Raw genomic sequence first — 11,797 nt, 5'->3', positions numbered from 1 at the left:
TTCTCTTCATCTTAAAGTTTTACATCTATTTCTCTCTCTCTCTCTCTTTTTTTTTTCTCTCAAGACATTTCAAGTATCCTGCCCTGTGTCGGGCACTGTTATAAAGGAAATCATGCTACTAAGGCAGGTGGAGTCCTCTGAGTATCTGGGGGAAATAAAGGAGCGCCACATAGCATGACGTGATCAAGTGATAAAGGAGTTTAAAGAGTGCAGTCCAGGGAAGGGCGGGGGAGGGGTTTGGAGGGGACGAGATGACTGAGGGAGTCAGGCAGGCCAGTGCGGCCGGCCCGGCAGGCAGGCACTTGCAGGAGGAACAGCATGTGCGAGGGTGCAGGACGGAGAGGGAGCGCGGAGGACGTGAGGAACTGGGAGTGGGCGCTGGAGACTGTCGGGAGGTGACATTGTGGAGGTTGGGAGGTGTCTGGTCATGAAAGCACACCATGCCTCTCTCAAGCTTCCAGACTTCTCTGACTGTGTTGGAGGAGGGAGGGTACTGAGTAATTTTAAACCACGAAGCCACCTGCTGAGAACTGCGTGTGGGGTCTTTTTCTCCTCTGTGTGTCCCGAAGGTCAGCTTTGCCTTCGTGAAGACTTGGATGATTGAGTTTGGCTGTGACACAAGATGCATGCAAAATGGGTATAATTTCTGGTTCAAATTTCTGTCGGGAAAGTTCTTGATAGTCAGGAACTATATTTTAGCGATAAAGACAGATTGCCTCCCTATGTTGTTGCATTTTGAGATTTTCATGGGTAATTTTTTGCGCTGGTAAAGGTTATGTGGGTGGCCGTGGATGTGCACACACATGCACGTGTGTGTATGTGTATGGTTTTGTGCTGTGCTGGATCACATAGCATATCATTAGAAGGAAATACGGCAAAACAAAACAAGCTACATGGGAGCTTTCAGGGGGAGCAGTCCAAGTTCTTGTTGAAGATTTAAAGGCCCCAGATCTTCAAAAATCTGACATAAGTACTTACAAATATTTCTTCGTTGATTAAAGGATGATTTCCCTCATTCACTGAACGCTGTTGAATTTAATGATGTGGCATGCACTCAAGTGAATACTAGGGACACAGTGATGAGAGACATAGCCCCTAGCCCTCTCAGTTGCATTATGATAAGTGTTGTGATAAAATTTGCATGTAAAGGAAGTTATTCAGACCAGGATAAGCTTGTCAAATTATTAAGTTGGAGTAGCCAATAGAAATTGGACCAAAAGCACTGGCTTAATTCTGTAGCACTCAAACATAACACCTTCCCTGTAGTGCCTCACAGAGATGTCTGTGTCCTGTAAACAATGAATGTGGAAATAGTGGGGTTCAGGAAACAGTTTACATGTTCTTGGATCAGAAAACTCAATATAGTAACGATGTCATTTCTCCCTAAATTGATCTACTGGGTTAAGGCAATTGCTGTCATTATTTCAGCAAGGTTTTTTGTAGACAAAGACAGATTTATTCTAAAATGTGTATGGGAAAGGTAAAATCTCTCAAATAGCCAAACGGTGCTGTGGGAGGAATAGTAACGCGGGAGCAATCCATCTTCTCGGTGTTACGGCTGGCGGCACAGTTGCAGGTTTCAGGCTGCCGTGGTCCTGCGGGCGGGAAGGCACCGCGCTCAGTGGAACTGCATAAAGAACCCGGAAGTGCACCCACGCAAACGTGTCCCATTAGTTTTTAACAAACGAGCAAAAGCAGTCCCCCGGAGGATGCATGGCCTTTTCAGTAAAGGCTGCCGGAGCAGGCGGACCTCTGCAGCTGAAAAAATGAACGTTGCCCTGAGTCTCACACTTAACACCAAGCAACTCAAAGCGGTTCATGAAAGTCAATGGAAAACATAAAATAATGCTTCTAGAAGAAGACATAGGAGACAATCTTTGGGACTTGGAATAGGCAGTTGTACTCAGACTTGACACTAAACACATAACCCCCAACAGAAAAAAAAGTACTTCGTCCAAACACAGAGCTTTTGCTCCCACTGTCAGAAGAATGAAGTGACAAATTACAAACTGTGAGAAAGTACCTGCAAGGCACTTTCAGTAACGGATGTGCATGTAAGGGATATAGGGAACTCAGAACTCAACAGGGAAAAGGAAGCAAAAACAATCCGGTAAGAAATTGAACAAAAGATGTGCACAGACATTTCACCAGAGAAGATATACAGATGGCAGTTAAGTGTATAAGAAGATGTTCAATATTGTTAGCCATTAGCGAAATGCGTATTGAGACCACGAGGAACTATCACTACACACCTCTCAGAACGGCTAAAAAGAAAAAAAAAAAAGTGATCCTTGCCTTCACATGCTGGCAAAGGTGTGGAAAAACTGATCACTCATACATTGCTGGTGGAAATGTAAAATGGTGCAGTCACTCTGGAAAATTATTTGGCAGTGCCATTTATAACTGAAAATGGATTTACCATACTATACCCAGCAATTTCGCTCTAAGGCACTGCTTTTCATGCAGAAACTTGCGCGCAAATGTTCATACTAGCCACCCCCTAGTTAAATAAACAGTGCTACATCTGTACCTTGGAATACTAGTCAGCGATAGAAAGGAAACATGATTTATAAACGCAGCAACTTGGAGGAGCCTCAAAGAAATTATGCTGAAGAGAAAAAAAAAGCCAATCTTGAAAGGACGTATGCAACATGATTACACATATTTAGCATTCATGAAATAACATGATTATTGGGATGGAGAACCGGTTAGTGGTGGCGAGGTGCTGGTGTTAACGGCGGACGCTAGTGGTGTGGCTGTAAGCAGAAGGCACGCGGGAGTCTTGTGATATAGTTAAGTACCTTGATTGTGGTGGTCCTTACGTGAAGCTACGTGTGTGATAAAGTTTCATAGGACCACACGCACATGTGAGCTAGTGCATTTATAGCTGGTGAATCCGAATAAACTTTAAATTTTACAGTGTCACTTTTCCTGGTGTTAGTATTGTCCTGTAGTTACGTCAGATATTAACATTCGGGGAGGCCGGGTGAAGGGTCCACAGAACATCTGTGACCATTTCTTTGCCCTCCTGTGGATTTATCATCTCAAGAAAAAAGACTTAAGAATAAGCAAGCAATAAACATAAATAAAATAAATACCTCCTGGGGGAAACCATTTTCACGTCTCCTCCATTAGCACTGAAGATTGTTATAAATAAAATGACCGGATCTTATGAATATTTTAGTCAGTTTTGTATGTGTTAGCACATTAAGGTGCCTCCCTCCCCCCTCCCCTTCCTCTCTGTCTTTCCCTCCCTCCCTTCTTTTTTTTTTGCCCTTTTACTCATCAATTATTTAGTGTTCAAAACACTTTGAAGGATACTGGATAAATAGCTAGAAGAAAATAAGAATATCATGTATCAAGTCTTTAATGCAACTTTGAGTCCTACAGTGACTCATCAGTTTAAGTAGAGATCATTTTCACCTGGTCTGATTAGACATCAAGACTGTCCCTGAATAACTTAGAAAAAGATATTTAAGCAATTGAATGTAGTGCTGGATGGATAACCAGATCAAATCACTGTTTCTGCTCATTCCAGCCACAGAAAGTACAATTCGTTTTAGATCTAAGCAAGCCACAAAGGGATGAAACACACATGTACGCATGTTTAGGAATTATATTCTGTACTTCCACAGGATATTAAATGGACTTCTCAGAGTCCTCTCTTTCTCTCTCTCATGTCTTTATTTTATTCTTAAAACTTAGCGTCAGTCAGAACCGTCACATTTTCCCATGAAGACAGATAAGGTAATTCTTTGAAGTTAAATGCAACGGACCAAGTCCCTGTGAAGAATAAGTAGTTATTGCCTTCCCTCTGCATTAGAAGAGTGAGTCAGATGTCTGCTGTGTGCCTTGTGTCTTAAAAACCTACACTCAACTTTTTCAAAATTCTGAAAAGACAAGGCCTGCTGCGGTTAACACCATCTCAGAGATACAATTCCTCAAGACGTTTGCCCCTCTGATGCACATGTGTTTTTTTTATTTGACCCTAGCATCCAACTAAACGTGACACATTGAAGCCCCTTTCGATTTATGTTGAGCAGAACTTATGCCTAAAGTTTTCTGAGAAGCAAAGAAGAGCCAGCATGTATCTAGAAACAGCTGAAAATCATGTTCGACCTTCTTGTTCCTAACATCTTTGCAGCAGCCCTTACGTTGGTGGTTCCCATGTGTTACTTCGTTTACAAAGTGCCTGGCCTTCCATCATCTCAGGAAATTTCTCTTTTCCTTTGTCACCAGCCTTTTCTTAAAAAGCCTACGTGGGTCTATCCAGATGCACCACGGTGCTTGATAAAATAAAATAGCTTTTTAATAATGATATCCATCCTCATTAGAAAGCGTCTGCATGTCGTGACAGTGACGCCTTCCAGACTATCCCACCGACAGTGGTGCCGGGGGCTCGGATTTGCTGAGAAGGTGACAAAACACATTTGTTTTTCTCGATTGGGTGCTTCTTCCTCAGCCCTCCCTGGTTCACTTCGTGGCATGCTCTCACTCTCCCTGCCTCCTAGATGGAGACAGTGAAGACCCCTAAGGGCCCTTTTGTGTGTTGATACCTGGATCTGACAGGAAGACATCCTCATTCACTTGTCACCGTCACTAGGTCATCACACTGACTTCTGCCACCTAAGCTGAGGCTACTCAGGGTCTGGAGGAGCCCGTGTGAGGAGGAGTTTTCCCTGCACTGGGAGAAGTCCCAGGTTCCTAGGGATCTTTGTGTCAGATCTAAAGCTTGAACTCACAAGGTTTAATTTGTGCAGAGAGGTTCAGCAAACTCTCAAAATATGTCACTACCAGCCCCTTTTCTTTTATAGTCAAGATTTGTTGTCATTTTCTGGTCCACCGAAGAAAGGGATTAAAAGATGAGCCCTTTGTAAAGCTCATTTACCTCTTTCTATGGGATTGGACCATTGCACTCATGGTGTGGGGGCCCATTACCTCTCAGGCCCTGCTTCTCATTTTTCAGATGTTCTTTAGGCAAGTTTTAACATGTTGAACAATAACACAACCAGGGTCAGATTTTTTAGCATAGATATCCATCCCCGAAAATATACACTATTTCTACTACTAAAACACAAGAATCGATATTTCTGCTTTGTGAAGTCACAAGAACATACACCAGCCCCCTATAAACACATGTTATTATAAGCTGATCTTGACCCTTTCCATGGAAAGAGATTTCTGCATCTTTGGGGCAATAATGAAGTTTATTGCGTCTCTGGAGACATGGGTCTGTGCAGTGCTGTGCTTGCTCCTGGGTTTGCAGCGCTGGGACTCCGATCTGCCAGGCATCAGGGCCTGACTGACCTCTTGACTGTGGTCACCTTGTTTATGGACACGAATCCCACAGTGGAGGCAGATTCCTCAGTATGGTTAATAACCAGGAACCCAGATCTCTTTTGAGGATACTTCTGCTTGTGTTGAGAACTGTCTTAGCTCCAGTCTCTTGGGTACCAAAAATTCTATGTCAAAGTGCTTGTTTTATTCGTTTCTGCATTTCTGTCAGCTCTCTGTCTGAACGGGGTCCCAGTGCTGCTGTATTCTGGGGTGTTCCCCAAGGACAGCCGCATCACCTCTCCTTTCTACTTCAGAACGAACAGCTTGAGCAGGGAGAGTCTGGAGAATTCCCCAGGGCTTTCCCCATGCTACCCAAGTTCTTCCGAGAGACACTCTAAGTGGATCTGTAAACATTTTCTACAGTTACACTTATTTCTATCTTTTCTGTTTATTAGCAACATCCTGTCCTTCTCTGCAGAAGTATCTAATTATTTTAACTTTTATTTTTTATTGAAGTGTAGTTGATTTACAGTGTTAGTTTCAGGTGTACAGCAAAGCAGTTCAGTTATAGATATACATATATATGTATATTCAGATTCTTTTCCATGATAGCTTATGACAAGATTTTGACTGTAGTTCTCGGTGCTATGTGTAGGTCCTTGTTGTTCATCTGCTTTATGTATAGTAGCATGTGTCTGTTAATCCCAGCTCCTAATTTATCGCTCTCAACCCTTTCCCTTTTGGTAACCCTAACTTGATTTCTATGTCTGTGAGTCTGTTTCTGGCTTGTAAATACAATTTGTATCTGTTGTTGGACTTTACATATAAGTGATATCATATGATATTTGTCTCTCCCTGACTGATCCACTTCATTTAGTGTGATAATCTCTAGGTCCATCCAAGTTGCTGCAAACGGCATTATTTCATTCTTTTTTATGGCTAAGTTAATATTCTGCTGTATGTGTATATATATATATATATATATATATATATATATATATATATATACCGCATCTTCTTTATCCAGTCATTGTTGATGGACATTTACGTTGTTTCCATGTCTTGGCTACTGTAAATAGTGCTGCTGTGAACGTTGGGGTGCACGTATCATTTTGAGTTAGTGTTTTCTCTGAATACATGCCCAGGAGTGGGATTGCTGGATCATGTGGTAGCTCTATTTTTCATTTTTTAAGGAATCTCCATGCTGTCCTCCAGAGTGGAGGACATTCCCACCAGCAGTGTACAAGGGTTCCCTTTTCTCCACACCCTCTCCAGCATTTAAAAATATCTAATCTTAAAGCATTTATTATTTCAGCAAATGTATGTTGAGCATCTCCTATGTACCAGTCATTATTCAAAGTGTTGCGATTGTACAGGTGAATAAAATAGACAAACATTTCTGCCTTCATGGGGCAGAGAATGGGGAGGGGAAGACAGATTAATGTAAGAGCTTGGCCATATGGGGCTAGATCAGAACTGGGTGGCAGGAGCAGGCTGGGGGTGTGAGCTGTCTGCTCCTGTAACTGACTTGTTTTTTGGACACTTCCCTTAGAGGAAATGATGAATGCCTGATTTTATGGCTGAATGGATGAAATGCAACTAGTTATTTATGGAGCACCATCAAGATGAACTGTCTGATGTTCAGTGGTCAGACGAGTCGTCTTCACCAAGATCCAGGAGCAAGCTAGACTCTTTGTTTTTTTCTGAAAAGGACGATAGTTACTCATTCAAGGAAGATTTATTTTTGCTCCGGAATCTTGGGCATCCCTGTTTTGTTCTTCTTGTGAGAGCTTTCCACGGATAATTTACAGCACCCTAATCTGCCACAGACAATTTGTACACCACTGCATCTACCAGCGTATAAGATGTGTAAAGTATTTTCTTGCTTTGAGGATACCACTGCAAGCTCAGAGCTCAAAACTCTTCAGCTGACTCGGTGTTGGGTAAGAGTGTGACACCACCACATGATATGGAAGTGTTGAGATGAGGTTTCCACAAAAAGGAGTTCTCCAACTCAGCAAATCTTCAGACTCCTTTCTTCGTATTATGAGAAAATTTATCTGATTGTTTAGAAGTCAGGTTTATTCAGGCCCAATCAAAATTATGTTATAAAAACACCTTGTAAAAATCTGCCAACACAAATATTTAATAGGCTTTTAACAGTAAGAATGATCAAACTCCAGCAATTCCTCAAAATGAGACTCCTCCTTTTACAGTTACTGCATTTTACCCCAAGAACAGGTTCTCCTCTTTTTTTCTCTCTCCTGTTTTTAGTAGAATGAAGTGTTGTTTTCAATTTCCTAGCCCACTATTACATGAAATCCTCTTACTCAAGGGGCGTTTTCTATTCCAGCTCAGACTTCCTGGGCCAGGAGACGTATTGTTGATCAGAACTTCCTCCGCAGAAGCAGAAGACGCCTGTAGTCCTTGAGTGTTTGGAGATGGTCAGCTTGGCTGCAGATTTCCTTCTTTCTCTACCCATCTTTTCCCCCCACCCCTCGATTGTTCATCTGCCCTGTAATAGAAACAAATGCATGATTTTATTTTTACTAGAAGTTTCTAGCAGTGTAGGAAATAGCAGTCTTTTAACATTCTCCCCGATCTGGCCAGTTCGGGTGAACGTGAGCTCCAGGTGCTGAAGCCCAAGTAGGGGTCCATTGCTCCAGGCCTGGGCAGCAGCAGCCAGTGTTATTTCCCTGCTGTTATCCTTCTGAATTAAGTTCGTGAAGTATTCAGGGGCTCTTTGGGCCTCTCCAGAATTCTGAACTCTTCAGTAATGTTTCTACATAAATTGCCAGAGCAGTAAATTGTTCCAAATGACCCTGAAGAAAACTATAAAATTTAATTGGGATATGCAAATAAAGACTTAAAAAATATAAGTGTATAGTAATATAATATAATGTAGTATAAAATAGAGGTCACCAAATAACAGATACATTTACAGCTTTATTACAATTTCAATAAAAGTTTAAATATATCTCTTATTGAAAAATCAACATGTCACTATCAAAGTAATTGGAAAGAGTTGCAAATACAAGAGAGCATTTTGAAAAAATAGATACTACCGAATATTTATTCCAAATAGTCGTAGAGGTCAGTGAAACAGTGTAGATAATCCTGAAATGATGGGAGGTTAGTGTAAGGATTTACTATGTCATCAGGAGTTATCAATTAACTTTTAAAGAAAGACATTTAGAGATGTAATTGGCCATAAAAATCACATCAGTTTACAAATATTTAAGTAAATTTAGAAGCTGAGCTTAAAACAAAAGTTCTAGACAAACTGGGAGAAAGTAGAAGTGAATTTTAGGATGTCCATGAAAGGATGGAAACCTATTAGGAATAAAATTATATGGGTGGTGACTTACTACCTCAGTGATTTCTTCCCTGTCCCTTCCCCTGGGTTATCGTTTCTTTAAAGGGGTAGAGAACTACCACAAGGGAACACATACTTGGATCTGGCTAAACAGACCATGAGCTCTCTCAGCCCAGAGCTCTGTCTTCCTATTCCTAGCACAGTGTCTTTCTGGAGTGCATTCAACCAGTATTTCCTATTTGCTTCAGTTCTGTCAGATTCTGGAGAGGAACTAAAAGAAGCCCATTCTACTACGACATAAAGAAGGCGTTTTAATTTGTGGTGAACGCAGATGGAAATTAGTCCTGGGTATCAAGAGAACAGAGCAGGGGTGCTGAAGGGAGTCTGAGAGGGGAGCCAGTTTCAGGGTTGTTTTTGTTTTGAGAGGCAAAGCCATCTATGCTTGAATATTAGAACTGCTGAGAATCGTGCAGAAAACCACAGGCGGATAAACTGGAAGCCAAGGCTCAAGGCATCGAGCTTTCCTGAATGAGATTAAAGTCCTGGGCGGATGAAGGCTTGACTGAAGGAGGGTTGGAGGTGTGTGTGTGTGTGTGTGCTGCCCCGCAGCCCTTGTGCTGTTCCCCGATGCCCTATTTCCCAAGCAGGCTCCGTACAATGCTCCCCACTCTCCCCAGCATCACCTCTTTCTTAACGGAAGGAATAAGCTGGAAGTGCTCACACAAGCCCTTCTCAGGTTCTTAGACCTGGACCTGAGTGAGCGCAGCCCCATCCTCATGACAGGAGGTCGAGGTGTCCTTCCAGGCTGTGAACAAAATACCCTCTCGGACCTCTCGTTGCGTGAATCTCGGGCGTCACCTGTCAATCCTGTCCATGAAGACTGTAGAAAACCTTGAGAAAGTCCTGCATTTATGCCAACAGCGTTTGAGATCCCGTCTCATCGTGCAGAGATTTACAAGCAATGTTCTCACAAGGTTAGATTTCAGGGAAGAGGGGACATTTGACTTCAAGGAGGTTTTCAAGCGGTTATACTGTCAATAAAGCATCCCAGGTAGAAGGAAGAGGGCGCACAAAAGTGGCTTATGTTCAGGAAATGGTATTTAGTCAAATATAATTTAATTAAGACACTGATGTTCCGAGGCAGAGCCGGGGAGCCGCCGCCAGGTCCGCTCTCGGCCCACGCCCAGCGTCCGCCGCGGCCCCCGCCGCGGGGGCGCAGGCGGAGCCACCTGCCCCGGAGCCGCGCGCACCTTCCCGAAGCGCGGCCAGCCCTGCGTGGTGCGCTACCCGGGGATGCTTGAAGACGGAAAGAAATTGGATTCCTCCCGGGACAGAAACAAGCCCTTTAAGTGTATGCTAGGCAAGCAGGGGTGATCCGAGGCTGGGAAGAAGGGGTAGCCCGGACGAGCGTGGGCCAGAGAGCCGAGCTGACTCTCCCCAGACTGCCTGCGGTGCCACTGGGCCCCCAGGCATCATCCTACCGAATGCCACTCTCATCTTTGACGTGGAGCTTCTAAAACTGGAATGACAGGAATGGCCTTCTCCCTGAGCCCCATTCTTGGATGTGACGTGGAGGGGTCTGGCGCCTCCAGACGCGCACACGCGAATCCCGCCGGAGCGCCTCCTGGTGTTCCACTCCACGCCGTGTAAACGTCTTCCCTGACCGAACGCGTTCTGCCACCGGCTTTGCCCTTCCCCTTCTCCCCGCATGTGTGTTGACCTGAGCTATATGCCACAAACCACAAGTTGCTCGTTTTATTTTGTTTTCGTTTTTTATTTATTTATTTATTTTTTGGATGAAATTTTTATCTATTATATATTAAACATTCTTGCTGCTGCGCCACAAAGCCATAGCAGATTTGAGGTGCTTATGAGGGCCGAATTATTCTCCAAGTTGAGAGATGTCCTCGGGTTGAATTAAAAGCCTTACCCAAAACAGAAGTGCCTCCACTGCTCCACCCCTACCCTCCGCTTAAACCCTCTGCCTTTTGAAAGCAGACAGTTTTCACTGAGATATTGGACACTACAGGTATCTGTCCCCAGGCCAGCAGGGACCTCTGAAGCCTTCTTTCACGGCCTGGCTTTTTTTTTTCCCCCATCCTGTGGTTTTTCTAATGGATATTCAGGACTTTTGCAATCTCATAGCTATCCAAGTTCCACTTCCTAAATTTTAAGAACTTTAAAAGAAAGTTTAAATTGAAGGTGCTGTTTGTAGACACTTATCGCCCATGAAAGTCCAGCCATCATGACAAATCCTTGAGTGTTGTCTTAGGAAGATGCTGCTGGTCATCACAGCTTCAGCATCTCCTGTTTTTGGATGCTCTGCTGCCCCTGCTGATTTCAGAGTTCCCTGGCTTTTCCTCCCCCCCACCCCCACCCCTTTGCTGTCCTGGGCAGTGTATGGTGAGAGGGACTGCTGCCTACACCCCACCCGTACCCCTACCCTTCTGCACTCCATATGAGTTTCAAGTTTTATTATTGCAATGAAAATGCTTTATGCTGGCTTTTCTCAAAAAAAAAAAAAAAAAAGACGTTGATACTCAGGTAGAGGGGGAGTGAGAGAGAGGACTGCGTCAACTGAACTGGTTTATGACAGACCTGTTTAAAAGTGAGGGTTCGTATTTAATTTTGTAGTTAATATTCAGCCAGTGTTTGCTTAAGGAGTGTGTTGATTAATAACTGTCTTTCTTAATTAGATATTCTATGTACCTCGTGGAGTTTTTAATGTGTTATTTATGTGTCTATTCATTTTAGTAGGTGTTTTTGTCTGTAGACTTTAAGTATATTTTTTGATTGATTTAGCAAAATATTGTCTCAAACATTTCAAGTGTATGTTCAAAACCTATAAAATTTTTATCTTGCTTTCGAAAATATTTTATAATAGAACAAAGTGCTAAATCTCATAATCTGTTTATGTACATCTTATGCTTTTCTTATAACAGGTACCTTATTACGTTGACTTATTTATGTGGCATTCAGCTGCCACATTTAGATACAGTAATGATACACAATTTCCTGCTTATGTCTAAGGAAGTGTCCTTTAGGTAGCTGCTTGTCAGTTAGCATTAGCATGCTGAAACCATAGAAAGAGCTTATTCATTGTGAAACTGTAGGTGAGCGTCCATTTAGATTTTATAAAGGTTTCCTTTTTCCCATTCTCCCACCATCTCAATCTACCTCTTTATTACTTCACATCTGGTCTTG

The 11,797-nt window shown here is 42.8% G+C and overlaps 1 pseudogene; it reads left to right on the top strand.

The window, feature by feature from the left end:
* Positions 1-9,886: 9,886 nt before the first annotated feature.
* On the top strand, positions 9,887-10,268 carry LOC135318766 (peptidyl-prolyl cis-trans isomerase FKBP1A-like; annotated as a pseudogene).
* Positions 10,269-11,797: the final 1,529 nt, after the last annotated feature.

Source organism: Camelus dromedarius, chromosome 21, assembly GCF_036321535.1.
Source record: "Camelus dromedarius isolate mCamDro1 chromosome 21, mCamDro1.pat, whole genome shotgun sequence".
Classification (NCBI taxonomy): Eukaryota; Metazoa; Chordata; class Mammalia; order Artiodactyla; family Camelidae; genus Camelus; species Camelus dromedarius.
Note: the sequence above shows the minus strand (reverse complement) of the source record. Positions and strands in the feature narration are given on the sequence as shown.